The following is a 15,664-nucleotide window of genomic DNA, read 5'->3' on the forward strand; positions in this document are numbered from 1 at the left end:
CTAAAAGTGACCTTACTTGTATTATTAAAGGGAAAGGAAATTTCAGATGTTTATTTGGCTATAGAATTCTTTTTTTTTTTTGTCCTTTATTTCCTGCTTTGAGTATTTGCTTAAACAGTATTGCCAGTTTGACTGAAATTGTCTACAACATGACTTGGCATCTTTGTCAAAACTGCAGGCTTCCATTTTTGCAGCACTGTACCATGCACCTAGTTTCTGTATAGTAACAGTGTGCAAGTTATAAATATTGGACTGTACCCTTTTTAGTTTTAAAAGCAGTTGATAATTCTGGTGATTGTGTGATAATGTAAAGAGGTGCTATGATGGTCATGCAATTAATACTTAATATTGAATCAATACAAGGATCTTTATTGGATTCACTATGTGTGTTCTAGTGCTCTGAAGTAGCAATATTAAACTTTTCCCCGATTAACTTCATAGGCTTTTAAATCAGTTTGAGAAAATATATGTACTTATTGGTATTATCCTTGTGGTAATCATACACAGTGCAGACTGCACCAGTGCTGACCTAAATTTAGAGAAAAATGTCCTGTAATTGGAAAATAGGCTTTTCTGTTCAGTATTAGTGAAGGGTAGGTTTTGTGTACACCCATATCCTATTTTACATTTCTTGTGAAGTAATTGCCCATTGCTGGGGAGGGGTGGGAGGAGAGGGAATGTGGGGAATAGTTGGAAAAGGGGTGTGTTCTAACAAGTAAGACTTCTGGTCACATGTGGAAACTTGGACTAACTTAAACAAGATTCTGTGATGCCATTCCCTTCAGGAGGGAGTGACATGCAGGTTCTGTGAAGTGCTAAGAAAATAATTTAAAACTGGAAGTTGATTATAAAACTCTGGATAAACATGCTGTAAGCATGAATTAAAAAGGATAAATGGCTTTCTTTTTGTGTTTAGCTTACATTCATAGGATTGAACTCTGGCTGCCGTAACTTAAGCATAGTCTAAAACTGAACTAGAGATCAAGACTGATCTGCTGCAAATCTGTTTCTGAATGGGGAAGGACAGATGTCAGTCTCAGAGTGTCCTGACTATTTTTATATGTAGAGGGAGGAAGTCTTTGGTGGAGAGCTCTGGCTTTAGGGCCTCTAAATCTCTGCCTTGGAAAGGGACAACACAGGAAGAATAAGAAAATGGAGAGCTCCAACCCTGCACGTTGGGAAAGGGGTATTTAGAGAGGTGGTATGCATGCTTTAACTGGAAGCATAGGTTGATCCTGGGATTAAATGTAGTTCTGCTAGATTCCCAGTACTAAGAATTGTGATTTCTGGCAAAGTTAAGGCACCTTGAGCTCCATGTTAATGCACAGCTCTTCAAGACTTTTGCTTACGTGCTTGTAGAGTCAGATCTCTTTTGTATTATCTTTGCTGTTTGAAGCAGACTTCACTGTAGGTTTGCCCTTTTTACCCTCTCATCGATGTCTGTAGTCAAGGCAAGACAGCAATGCTGTGTGAGATACTCAAGGCTCTCTACTTGAGCCTGCTTTCCTTGCCTTGTGGTGCTTCCATCACATTTCTTTACACCCAAGAGCCCTTGAAGATGTCAGTAGTTGCACAGTACTGTAGCAAGAGGCTCTGCAGTTCATGGACAGCTGTCAGAAGTGTCCAAAGAAAAGTGCTAAGAACTGCTCCAACCCCCACCTGTGTTACATAGCTGAACTTGCACATCACTTGAAACTCAGTATACATTAATTTCAGTTACTGCTATTAACTACAATTCGTAAGGTTTAGTTTATGTAAGATGTTAATACTGCATAAAGCTAGTTTCTTTTGGAGACTGCATTTTCAGCAAAGATTTTGAAGATGGTATCTGAATATACATTAGTATTTATTAGACTATTGGCAGAGGGATTTTTCTGTTCTAAAAGAAAGGTGGAGTCCTGAACAGAAAGGACAGGTATGAGAACTGTTCTTCAGCTCTTTTGTTTATTTTTTAACTGGCTTGTACAAGTAAGATGTTTATGCTCTGCAACTTCTAACACACTTTATTCTTGATGTGGTAAAGGTGACATCGTACTGGGACCAGTCCTGCACACAGGGACTGAGCTGTAGCAGTGCTGCTGGTCTAGCCCAAATACAGAGCCTGTTCAAATTGCTTCTCCCCTTTCTTGCCGTGAAATAAATCTTGTTGATGCTCTGAAGCATTAATTCAGTCTATTACCATCTAAAACTAAATTTGTCTGGCTTCTTATTTAATTTGTGCCATTTTTCTTTGAAAGAAATCAGACTTTGATATTAAACTGGTTGCATTAATGTTTTCTTTTTTTTTGCTTGTACCTTAAATACTTGGCAACTTTTGATTGTTTTTCATTGAGCCCCAACTGTTGTTTGCTCTTTGACCTCTGCCAGAGTGATCAAAAATGCATGTATTCACCTGATAAACACAGGAGAACAGGTTGTCTCTGAAAAAAAATAATAAAAAGAAGTCCAGTACCTGTTGCTTTGAAGACTATTTCTTGTGCCAGTGTAGAAAACTGATGTTCTGGAAATAGCTTTCAGCTATATCCAAGCTGTAGCTCCTGGAGCCAGAAGTGAGTTGGTTTTCAGTAGGGAACACTGACTGGAGAGCTGTTTAGTTTGGTACAAATGGTGCTTACTTTTGCTTTCTCCTCTGACTCGTGCAGTTGCCCGGTCTCTTCTCCGTGTACATCCAATCTAACCTGAATGTGCGGCAGTTACATAAAGTACATCTGCACTGAAGCTACTGAGCTTGGCTTGCTTATTAATGAAGTAAGTTTTAAATGTTCAATTGAAATCTATATTACAATAAAGTCATGCAAAAATGATTTTGGTTGAAATTGAAGTCCTGCAGTTAAACTTACTTTCAAATGTGGTTTACCCAGCTGGAGTAATAGAAACTCTAAGTCATAATAAACCTAATAAAAAAAAATACAACTAATCAGGCTGTTTTGTAGTTCTTTGAAGTTTCTGAATAATACAGTGCAATAATGCCAGACAAGATGTGATTAGTGTGAGCTGACAGGCTGCCTTGGTTGTGCAGATCAGGATTTCCCTTGAATGCACTTTGGTGTAGCTTACACACAGGGTTTTGTTTTGTCTCCCTTGGGCTAATGCTGGTACAGAAAATTGGGGTGTACTACATTGTACAAGATGTTCTGCAGACTTCAACATCACTAATACTTAAAAGAAGCATCTTAAGGATTTAAGTGGCATAGTTTAGGAAGTTAAGTGGTGTTGACTTCAATAGTAGAGCTTTCCAGTCTTTTGCAACAGTCTCTTTGGACTTAAGTGGAATCAGGTGCTTTAATTAGTAGCATTTCCTGCTTCATGTGGGTGTCCCTAAACCTGCAAACTATTTTCCACTTGCTTTATCAGCAGGTTTTAGAATTCCATTATGAAGGAAAGCTTTATTTCATAGGGGCTTTCAAGTTTAAAAAGTATCTTTTTAATTAATGTTAACATTTTTTCACTTACTTAGCCACCGAAATGTTCCAACAGGAATTTAGAAAGATTCTTAAAAGGCTTCTAAATCCCAGCATCTTTCAATTATTAGCCTGGAGCTAAGTAATCCTTTGGCAGAGATGAGGAATGCAGGCCTGGTGTGTTCTGTGGGGCTGATGTGGCTGTGTGGGGTGGGTGCTCCTGCAGAGCCTCTGGTTGTGCAAGGGCAGGGCAGGGCCCTGGCACTCCTTGTGTGAGCCTGGGGCTCCTGGGGAGAGCTGGAGCCTGGGCACTTCCCTGGCACTGGCACTCCTTGTGTGAGCCTGGGGCTCCTGGGGAGAGCTGGAGCCTGGGCAGTTCCCTGGCACTGGCACTCCTTGTCCAAGGATGGGGCTCCTGGGGAGAGATGGGGCCTGGGCAGTTCCCCCAGAGCCCTGAGTCTACACCGGTGCTGTCTGCTGCCCTGCTCCACTGTGCCCCTCTCAGACTGTCCCAAAAGGATAACACACATGGGCTGTAGGGAACAAACCAAACCAGAGTCCCTCCTGTGCAGGAGGCCAGCATCACCTGCCTCTCTGGGGGTTCTTGTAAAAGAGATGGAAGCCAGCAGGGACCAGGGGCTGTGGAACACCAGCACTGTTCGTTGGCCACAGTGGGATGTGATAGGGGAATGCACAAGGTACCAGGATCTCCTTGGAATCTGCTGTGAGCCCTTGGGCAGACACTGCCTTGTAGAAAATCTTACAATTCAGTATTAAATGCATTGCAGCTGGTTAAAACAGCATCTAAGACCAGTCTAAATCATGCTTTGTAATATCTCACTGTTCTCTCAGATTTATTTTAAGGTGAAGTTGTCTCTGGGTGCTACAGAACAGCAAGCTGGGCATGAAGGGCAATCCTGGGGTCCCTGTTGGCGTTGTTGTGGTGTAACAATGTTACATGTTAGAAAAACTCACAATGCTTTTCCAGCTCTGCAGCTCAAGCCACAGGAATTTTTTTGGGTACCTTGAACACCTGGTGTGTCTTTTATAAAACATCAAAGCAGAGGATACAAAATGTTTGCATTTAAAGTAGGTATGCTCAGAACCTTGTTCTGTTTCTACTGGAATTCTGAGAGAGCCATGTCCTGCTCCTGCAGCCCTGTGTACCTGTGCTCACAGCACAGCCCTCTGCTGCCCAGTCCTGAGGTTAGTTTGTTCTTTTCCTGGGCATTTCCATTTTTATATTGCTGTTTAAACCTAGCTTTCTTGTTTTGAAGTGAATTCCTTGAGTACCATCTATAATGGGGTATGCACCATCAAGATGGGGAGAAAATACCAAATTCTGCTGTTTAAGTGAGTAATTACTTGATCTCATGTAATTAATAACTCAGTGTCTAGTGTTACCGCTCTGTGAGATTATGGTCTCTACATCACTTCCAAACCACAAAAATCTGTGCATCTTTGGTATGCTTTAGGCCAGTCTTATGGTTGTTTTTAAAAAAACACCTGCTGTGCTTTTTTGAATCTATTTCAAAGCTCTGGGGAGACAGCTTTGCCATAAGTTTGCAAGAGTGACATTGCTATATCTATTTCATAGAGTACAGCTGAAAATAACTAATGCTGGCTTCAACAAAAGAGTTCTAATGCCTGTTTTCCTATTCTCTCTGAAAGCCCTAACAAAAAGAAATACATGGTTTATGCTTAGAGGTGACTAAACTCAGCTGAGGGGGACCATCTTCTAGAGACCTGCATTGAATGCCCTGCTAGTAATCCTACTGTTTATTCTACTGAGGGAACTATAATTTATATTTTTGCTTTCATCTCTAAGCTTTTCTGCTGAAAAAGCTCACTCAGTGAAACCTGATTTTTTTTTCCTGGCTACATTTAAATGACTTCCTGTGAAAGAGCATCTGTGATCTCCCATGGGGTAGGCAGGCTTTTTTCCTCTCCCTGGAGAAACTGTTGTCCTTAATGTGAATCAGTGAAGATGTGTGTCTTGCTGCTAAAAGGAATTTTAAAGTCTTTGATTTAAGTGATTGTGGTTTTCAGAGCAGGAATCTGCTGAAGATATAGAGTGTTGTAGCTGCAGAGCCTTGTGTGCTTTCAGATGACAGTGCAGAGATGCAGCTCTTTGGAGTCTGACATTATTAATTAAAACCTGATTTGTCTGCAGCTGCTTGCTCTATAACAGCTTCTGATGTAGTCTTACCAGAATTCAGAATTCCTTAGGCCTAGATGCACATCCCAAAATATGAGCAGTTCATCTGTCCTGTGTAGAAATTTTCCAGAGAAATGGGTTCAACATACTTAAATCCCAATAATTGGGTCTTTAATCCCTTCAACACAAGACCTAAGAGTTCCTTCAGAGTAACTTTGCAGGTTGACTTGATCTTCCCTCATTGACCCATGAGCCTTGTCTGCATCTGGTTTTCTTCCTCCCACATGTGACCATACCCAAGAAGCTTCTCCCTGTGCTGAACACAGCCTGTCTGAAGGTCCAGGTGTTTCTGGTAAGTGCTTTTACATAATTTGTGGTGGTTTTTCCAAGTTAACATAATCTAGGATTGTCTGCAGGCTGTGTGACTTCCACCCCTGAAGATACTGCAGAGCCCATCCTGTTCTTGGACCTGCTTTGGGCAGAGATTGGAGCAGGTAACCTCCCAGGCTTGCTTTCCACCTGAATTAGTCTAAGATTTGCTCTGTCCTGACCTTCTCAACACAGTTCTATCTGTGAGGGGGTAAAAGGCACTGCTGTCCTTGCTGCCAAGCCATACCTGCTGCTCAAAACACTCACCACTGGCAAGAACAGATGAATTTTCCTTTCCTATAAGGCATGTGCTCCTCTGGAAACTTAAACGTTGTCATCAAAACTGCTACTCCTAAAGTACAGGTAGCCCTTCAAAGCAGAAACCAATCCCAGATTTGACTATGTGGATTTCTTGTCTCCATCTTGCACATTTCATGAGTTTGAGGGAACTGGGTGGGTTTTGGCTGGATTGTGAAGGTGCAGGTGTGTGCTGAGTTTGTGTCACCTGATGGAACCATCACCTGCAAAGGACAAACATCTGCCAGACCGTGGTTTTGATAAAGGCATAAAAATGCCATTTTCTAAGGGCTGAAATTCCAGTTAAAAGTTTCTCAGTGGTTCTGTATTAAGACCAAGCCCCCTCCTCATTCATGTTTTGGCAGGTCGGTAACTAATACATTGAACTGAGGAGTGAAACATTGCATATGTTGGATTCTGTTAATGTGAGTTCTGATGTGATTTGGTACAGGGGAAAGGGCAGAACACTGAGGATTAGATACATAATCAGTTAAGGCTCTAAGTGTTGTTATATCAGTTTCTTCTGTGACTTATTGAGAGACCCTAGCCCTGAACTTACACCTGTTACAACTTTCTACTTACTGGACAGTGTCTCAGAAAAGCACCAAGTGAGCTGTTGGCTTCTTGAAATTGTTTTACATAAACCTGGGATATTGCCTGAAAAGTAGACTCCAGATTAGTTATTCTCTTTCAGCCTAAAATCTCCAGAAATTCAGATTTTTGGAAGTTGTTCCAATGCCTGAGTGAGCCCAAAGTATGCACAGATGGTCAGCAGGAGATGCTGAAAATCAGAAGGAATAAGTGATGTGCAAGAGGTGGTACAGGAGCCTTGGAAGATGAAGGGAATTTTCCTGAGGGCTCTCACTGCCCTAAGCTGCAATTGCTCTGGGCTTTTGGGTAGGTTTGTATTCCTGCTGGCCCTGGTTCAGCATTGGCTGTTCAGCCAAATGGATGGCTTTGTTCACTTCAAAAAGTCATTTTTACAGTGGTCCATGTGCAGTATTACTTAGAGCTACACAAAGCCAAGTGGCCTAAGTTCCCAAATAAAGCCCTGGTGCAATGGTGTGGAGGGGAATCCTTCCTTCTTTTTAAGCCTGTGGCTTTGCTTTGTGGTTTAGGCTCAGTGGAGGCATCTCTGTGTCACAGGGGATTTCATGGGAGTGATGCTGATGCTTTAAAATATCTCCCAAGTTTTTTAAAGCAATGCAAAGAGCCCTTGGGATTATTTAGATGCTATGCCTAGTCCCTTTACCCCTTTGAAAACCAGTCCTTCAGCAAACAAAAATAATTCCTCAGGTGATCCTTGCCAGCGATTTTGCAATGTTCTTTGTGAAACAAAATGCCCAGAGTCAAGTAACAAGTGCTGTGCTCACAGGCAAGAGGGTGATGGCTCTAAAAAGTGGTGATCTGCTGTTGCTGCACTGAGAAAAAAATCCCCAAACTGCTCTGACCACAAAAATGAAGGTTTGGTCTGAAGAATGTGCAGCCACGTGTCAGCTGTCCAGGGCCTGTGGTGCAGGGCAAGATGGCAGCAGAGCTCCTGCCAGGAGCCTGGAGAAAGCACCAAGCACCAGGAGCTCTCCTCTGCTGCCTTTCCAACCTGCCTGGCAAGCACTGGAGTAGGTGTGAGTAAGGATCTCCTGAAGGAATACAAAAACACCCCACCAGGGGCCATCACCTTGAACTCGCCCTTTCAAGTGTTATCTATAAATAGGGCTCCCCAGAGCAATCCAGCTGGCACCCTCTAGTCAAGCTCATCGTGATCTCAGATAAAACTATCAAGTGGAGCCAGATCTTCAGCTGCTTTGTGGAGCATTGCCAGTTTCCACTGCTTGGGAATGAGCTGGAGGAGCTTCTTCCCATGCTGGAGCCTCACAGGAGGGGTGAACCTGCCAGTGGTGGCTGTGGCAGCTCACTGATCTTTGCACGCTGCAGGTAGAGAGGAGTAGGTGAGAATCCTCTCCAGGACTACAGAGATTTCATGTCCTCTAAGTCCCTTGTGGTGGTGGAGCCCCTGGTTTTTTGTGAGTGCAACTCTAGAGCTTACCCATAACGTAGCAGTGACCCAGCTACTGTATCAATATTTTTAAAGAGCAGCATTTGTCCCCATATTATCAAGCATAGAAAAGGCAAGGTGGTATGGGCAACCCAGGGTGTGGGGAAAGAGTCCTGGCTCTCCCAGGTTCTGGAGTTTGGCTTCTTTTATTTTTGCCAGATTTTCTTCTGGAAGGTGGCATCCAGCATTGTTGGATTGTGGATGAGATGCTCTGCCCTGTTGAGCAAGAGATGTGCCAAGAGATGCTCTGCCCTGTGTGATGGCAGGGCTGCATCCCTCCCCTGTGGGTTTGCTTCCCTGTGCCTTTGCCTGCTCCTGTGACTGGCGAGGAATCAATTCTTTTTTTAGCTGAAGAACACCTAAGATTATCAGATGAACAGAACTGTGCAACAGAAAATCTTGAATTTACTAGCTGTATTTGTATCCTTAGAAGCACAGTGTGCTGTCATCTTGCCTTTACAAAGATCAAAATCCATTCTGACAGCCTGCTTTGCCTACTTTCTCTGTGGCTGAAGGCAACTTTGCAGGCCCTTGGAGCTAAAACTGTCACTTTTTGTTAATCCTGTGTGTTTCTTGTGTTTAAACTTTCAAATATATCAGTAGAGCTGGTGTAATCTCCATAATCATGACTTTATTATACAGGAGTAACTCTTGAATATCTAGCCTGAAGTTAACTCTTCTCAGACAGCAGTGACATGGGTGACCAGATGGCCAAGATGCTTTTCAGGTGATGTGGTAAAACCTGTGGCACTGCCCAGCCCCGCAGGGTGAGGCTCAGGTGGTGCCTTGGCTGCTGCAGGGAGATGCATGAGGCAGTGGATGGAGTGATGCTTTCCCACTTCTGCTACTTGTATCTCATTCTGGTTTTCATTTGTAGACATATTTTGGCCATTATCTGCCACAGTGACATTTAATCTATGTGGAAAAATCCAGGCTTAGCATTTCACTTCATGAAGCTGGTAATACATTGCAAGTTAAACAACATTATTTGCTCTCTTTTCTTCTCTCTCCAGCTTGTTTCCACACAGGATGTGCTCAAGAAGTGCAAGATGGAAAAAGAAAATCAATAGTCATTGATGCTAAAATATTAATGTTTCTTCAGAATGAGGGGTGGAATGGAGTGAACTCCCAGGAGTTCAGGGCAGCATTGCAGAGTTTGCAAAGAGCATTGGAGAGCAGAGGTAGGGGCAGCATGGGCAGGGAAAGAAGAGTCTGGTGTGAGCTGACTTTTGTAGATTCTCTGGCACCTTGCAGGGTGAGGTGGGTGCTGTGCAATGTGCTGGGGAGGGGGGATGGCACCCAGCATTGCCTGCTACCCTGTGCTCCTGCAAAAATCCCAACAGGGTGTGACTGCTCCTGGCTGGATGCAGCAGGAGTGGCCCAGCACTGTCCCACACAGCCATGTCCCCCTGTGTGCCCTGGCCAGGGCTGTGCTCCTGCCCTGGCTCTGTCCTCTTGGCTGGGCACTGAGGAACCATCAGGGAGCTGGGAACAGAGCACCAGTACTGCAACCAGTACAGTTTTTGTGAGGTGTGGGTATGGCTTGGCAAGGATTACACAGAGAAACAGGCCAAGGTTTCCCCATGCTGAGGGTGTCCTCCCTCCCCAGTGGTTCAGCCATCCCAGTTACCCCTTCACAGCAGGTTTGTTGCCATTTCTGTGACAGAAAAGTGTGTTGGTGAGAGAAAAGAGCAGAGTGTGTCTGTGATCTTTGCAGCTGCCTGGCAGAGCTGGCTCTGTCCATGCCATGAGGGGATCTGACCCCTCGGATCCCAGCCTCCAGAAACGTCCTGTGTTCACATCGTACTCCTTTTGCTCAGGTTTCCAGAGGAATTTCTTGTTAGATGGAAGCCTTCAGATGGGATTTATGTGAAACCCCATCAGGTGTGGGGAGATTTAGGTTTCCCAGCCCATTCCTTGGGTGCTGCTGCCATCTAGGGTGTGAGCCGGCAGAGTCTCGGTGCTGGCAGCTACGGCCTAATCGCACTGTCCACGGCCTTATCACACTGTCCCACAGCTTAATCACACTGTCCACGGCCTTATCACACTGTCCCACAGCCTTATCACACTGTCCCATGGCTTTATCACACTGTCCCCAGCCTGCTCTGCAGGGCTTGCTCTGAAGGGCTCATGGCAGCCAGGCCAGGGCCCACTGCTGCTGCCAGGGCCAAGCCACTTTTGGGGTTAAACGTAGTCATAGCACCTTACTAGAAGGTGTTATTCCACAAAAAGCTGTGCAAATGCAGAGGAACAGTGTTCTGTGGTGGCAGTGAGGTGTGGGGACATGAGGGTTTGGTTCCTGGCGTGGCCATGATCTCCCTGGTGCTGCAGGTGCAGTGACACTGCTGGGGCTGAGGAGCCCATGGCTCACACCAGGCCTTGCCCTTGGCTGGGCAGGTTGTCTTGGCTGTTTTTTAGAGGACTGCTTTTTAAAGGTCTGCTTTTTAAAGGACTGGTGTTTAAAGGACTGATGTTTAAAGGTCTGATGTTTAAAGGTCCCTGTGCAGACTGCCAGGGTGTGTGGAAGTGGTCAGACATGGCTGTGGTGACTCTGAGCTGAAGCCCCTCTGAAGCAGACTTAGGCCATGCTGCCCCCTTTGTTTTTGTGTCAAACAAGCCTGCCCTGCCAACCCAACAAGTTTTTACACACACTTAGAGAGAATGTGAGCCAAAGCCAGGCTGGCTGCTGCCCAGCCTGAGGGGCACAGGGAAGGAACAGATGTTCACTCCAAACCAAAATCATTCCTGAGCTTGAATCTGCACTAATGGCTCTGGCCCTGCATCAAGGACTTCAAAGCAAAAGGAATTTTTTTAATAGTTCCAGCTCAGGTGTAACTGAAATCCCATTTTACAGACTATTTCCACAGACTTCATGTTTGTGAAGCTCAGGAAATAGGACTCACTTTTCTGCAGCAAACTGGAGCCTGGCTGAGTGTGCTGATGCCATGTGGATTTTCCCCGAGCTTACCTTGGTGAGGTAAAGCTCTGAGCTCAAATTCCTCGCTAAATAAATTTACATATGGTGTGAAATCCCTCCCATCTGTCCTGGAGGCCGGTGAGGGGCTGCCAGGGCTGTTTGCCACCCTTGGGATGGATGAAGCAGGCACTGAGTAGTGCAGATCCATAGCTCTGCTGTATTATTTTGACCCTCCTGATGGAAGGAATGGCCATGGAGATGCCTGTGGACTTCAGAACAGGAGACACAACTGCCACAAACAAGCAAGTACATTTTTAAACTGTTTTTTTATTTTTAACCATTTCTATAAGGAGAATCAAAGCTGTGGATCTGCATCTTATTCTGGCAAATCGTTTCCCCCTTGTGCCCCCCTGTGGTTCCTCCTTACTCTGCTTTCACTCAGCAATATCTCATCTTTTCTGTCATTCTTCCCTTTCCTTTTCTGTCATTTTTCTCTTTCCTCACATCCTCTAATATTTTCATTGTTTTAAGTAAATCTATGTTGAAATTATCTGTATAGTCCATAGTGTCCACCTGTGAGACAAAGTCCACCAAAGGGCCAGCAGGAATTTGGTGTTTTCATCTCAGTGGCAGCTGTGCTTTTCTCCAGGTTTCCTATTGATTCTGATGGATTTCAGCAATGTAGAGCACAGATTCTGACATATTTTTCATGCGCTGTGGCTGTAGAATGAAGTATGGATCAGATTTTAGAAGATATATAGTTTCAAATGCTTTGACATGTTCTTTGGGGAAGCCTTATAAAGTTATTAATCCATGCAGGTAACTTTCCCTCCTCCATTTCCTACAAATCGATTCTGTACACAGCTACTGCAACATTTTGCTCTTTTGATGTAAGTGTAGGATTGATCAAACCTTAGAGTGGAGATATGATTTAAAACATGCAAAATAATACTGGGGTGAACATGTCTGTGGCTTGTAGTGTTGTGGTGGGGCAGATTTAGAGCTACGAAGGCTTTGGGACTCACTATTTACTTACCCTTAATAAATATTAGTTAATGCCAGTATTTACTTGACTGACTTGCTGCACTGTTTTGGTTTCTTTTTTTACTTTTTCATGTTTTAAAACTACGTGAAGTTGAAAGAAAATATTCTTCCATTTGAAAGAAAGCAGAAGACTGCACACCAAGGAGCCCTTCAGTGGGCAGTTCCCTGAATTTTCTTTTGGGTAGCCTCTGTTTTTCCCTTTGGAAGTACATGGCAGAAATTACTCATTGTTGCCAGCCTGAGTTTTTTCCTCATTTTTAAGGCTGCTTGGACATTTTCCCCCTCTCTGAAACACTCTTTGGAGTCCTGTGGGGCTGGTGGGAAGGTGATTCACTTCCTAGAAAAATGTTGAGCTGGCACTTTTTAATGTGTGAGGGCTTTAGATCCATCTCAAATGAGTACATTTAAAGCTGTATTGATCTCAGCGTGCTGAGGACTTGACTTTTTTTCTTATTTGTTAATATAGATGTAGCTGTTGGAGATAGCTGCTCAGTTTAAGTGTTACAGATGGACCAAAATCCAGCAGTGACTCAGAGTGCAATTAAATGCTTTCTACTTTTGAGTGTTTAGAGATTTCAGAGGCTGCTAGCAAATGTGTTAGGGAAGCAATTTGCTTATCACAAGTATTCTACATTGTATCTTTATTTATAGAGTTATATCATACCTTGAAGTGATGCTTTTGGGCCACAAAAAAGGGAAATGGTGCTTCACTAAGGAGGCTCTGGATGGGGACTGTGAGGGACGGTGGTGTTCCTGCAGTGGTGACACTGAGTATCAGCAGAGAGAAAAGCAGCTTGCTAGGTACAGACACCAGCAGCAACTAGGAATTTCAGGAGAGACCTTTAGTGCCAGAAATGGCTTTAAAGTCATTGATTAAATAATGTTTGTGTCCCACAGAAAGCAAACCTTCAGTAGCTTCCTTTAGCAGCCAGGCAGAGCTTGGGGCAGAGCTGTGGGATGGATTTGCCCCAGAGCCTGTGCTGGGTGTGCCCTGTGTGATGTGGAGCCACAGCAGCAGCCCCAGGTGCAGAGGATGTGCCCACCTGGAGTGTCACGGTGTGTGTCACCTCCTGAAGGATGGCTCTATCCTCCCCAGGGCTCACCTGGTTGGTGCCCTACATAGGAAGGGACACCCTCACCTACAGCACATGAGCCAGCTCTACTGCTGCTTCAGGCCAGGAGAGCCCAAACCTGATGGTTTTGACATAAAGGAGATTATTTCACTGATGAAATTGGCCTGAAACTGGCCATTGTTGGCCTGATGAAGGTGCATTTCAATAAGGGGAGGCTCCTGTATGTATGGCTTTCCCTTCAGATTTTACTTTGGGACTATGCTCAGTCCCAAATGCTCAGAAATGTGGGACATTGCTTCCTGCTTGCACGTCTGTCTGGCATCCACGGTGGTGAATGTGGATGTGTCTTGATGGGCTTTTCCTCAAGGTGGTCTAGTAGGGCTCCTGTAAACTGGGAGTTTGGAGTAACATCCACAAGTCATTGCCTGTAACTCATTTGAGACTCCAACCAATACAGTTTGTGGTTTGGAAACACCTTTACTGTCTCCTGGACTTCAGTTTACTTTGGTGCAACATCTCCCTTGTTTTGTGAGAGTCCCAGAACTTGGTTTTGGATAAATCCTCATATCCCAGCTGGCTTTCAGCAACTTCCAGATCAGGTCCTGATTATTGCAGTGTGAGCATATGTTATGTAAAGAACTGATAAAACCCAAAATCATTGGAAGAACCCTGGTATACTGATGGGTTTTTTGCGAGCATCCAAACTGGGACAGATTAGTTTTCTCTCATAGATCTAAGCTGCAGAAAAAAGAAGTTAGAGATGTCCAAATCTGTGTGTGAGGAGCTGTGGGGACCCCCTGGGTGTGACCACCATGGCCCTTGCACAGGTGCTGTGAGCTCTGAGCTTTGCTCTTTGGGTGCAGCAGGGCTCTGTGGTGTCACCCTGCTAGCACCCAGTGGCTGCACTGTGGCCTTGCTCTTCTGTGACCCCTGTGAGCACCACCCCAGGTCTCTGCTCCCAGCAGGAGCTGCCAGAAAATGGGTTTATAGAAGGGTAGTGGCAGGAGACCTGGCAGCTGATAGCAGAGCAGCTTTATTTGTTGTTCCTGGTTGCCAGAACACAAAGCAGAATTAATTGAAGCTACTGTACAGGTTAATAGATCTTTTAAGGTGAGAGATATTGTATAAATATAGTGCCACCAACACCCTAGACAATATTTTAGTATGAAATTTTGTCTGATCTTATTAATTTTACTTGGAGAAAAACATGGAGGAAATATAAGAAATAACTCATCATGTCAGGTTGCCCATCTATGATCACAGAGACCCTGCTCTTGTCATCCATTGCTGGTTGGTGCTGGTGAGAATAACAGACACTGAGAGGGGCATGAGAGCCACTTCACAGGATGAGCTGTTTCTGCCCTCTCACCTGAACCCTGGTTTTCTGTTGGGCAAACCGGTATTGCTCCAGATAGAGCAATTTGCCTTCAGATGGCCCAGCATCCCCAGGAGGAGAGTCTGACTTTGACAGGAGGTACTGTCCACCCCTGGCTCCCTGCAGGGCAATTTCTCTTGGTGCTGGTGGCAGCAGTGCCACCAAAGCCATGCTCTGCCCAGCAGGGTCTCCAGGAGCTCCTCCTTCCTGCTCAAGGGTGCTTGTAAGCTTCCCAAAGCTGAGAGGTGCTAGAAGTGTTCCTGCTCTGCTTAACTTGGGGGGTTTTTTGCTCTCCCTCAGCTGATCAGGTTTGTTTCTGTCAGCCTGGTTAGGGCTGAGATGGTCTCAACAGTTTGTGTGTCACTCCTCCCCTCCCTGACCTTTGGGTGGCCCTGGCCCCTGGGGATATGAGGTTGTGTGAGCCCTGTGAGGGGAGGCAGGAGGAAAGGTCACTGCTGGGGTTACAAGGACAGGTCCAGAACTAGGACTCCTGTTTGAATGGGGGACCTTCCCCGCTCAGTTTGCAGTGCCCTTGCCAGAAACCGTGCTCAGCTGAGTTTGTTTTGAGGAGCCTCGGGTTATTTTTGTCTTAGTTTCAAGCCATTAAGTGTTGTCACGTGTCATTAAGTGACAACTCTCTCAAGGATGGGAGTTGGAGACCTTCTTTCACTGGAGTAGCCTGGTGCTGGAATTCCCACATTACAGCATGGCTCCAGGCAGTGGGGATTCAGAAGAAGGAAATGTTCCCTCTGTTGGCACATCAATAACAATTCTAAAGGCACCTGGGGACAGTGTCCCTGGGAATATTCCCACTTTCCAATAATGAAAAGGTCTGCTACTCATCTTTTTAATTCCTTCTATTGCTTTAGGATGTTTAATAATATCAGACCAGAAAACTTCATCACAGCTGCCCTTCAGAAATCCTTGGGCTGAGGAGAGAACTGTTTGGAAAACACTTTGTAGCAGCACCATTG

Source organism: Zonotrichia leucophrys, chromosome 14, assembly GCF_028769735.1.
Source record: "Zonotrichia leucophrys gambelii isolate GWCS_2022_RI chromosome 14, RI_Zleu_2.0, whole genome shotgun sequence".
NCBI lineage: Eukaryota > Metazoa > Chordata > Aves > Passeriformes > Passerellidae > Zonotrichia > Zonotrichia leucophrys.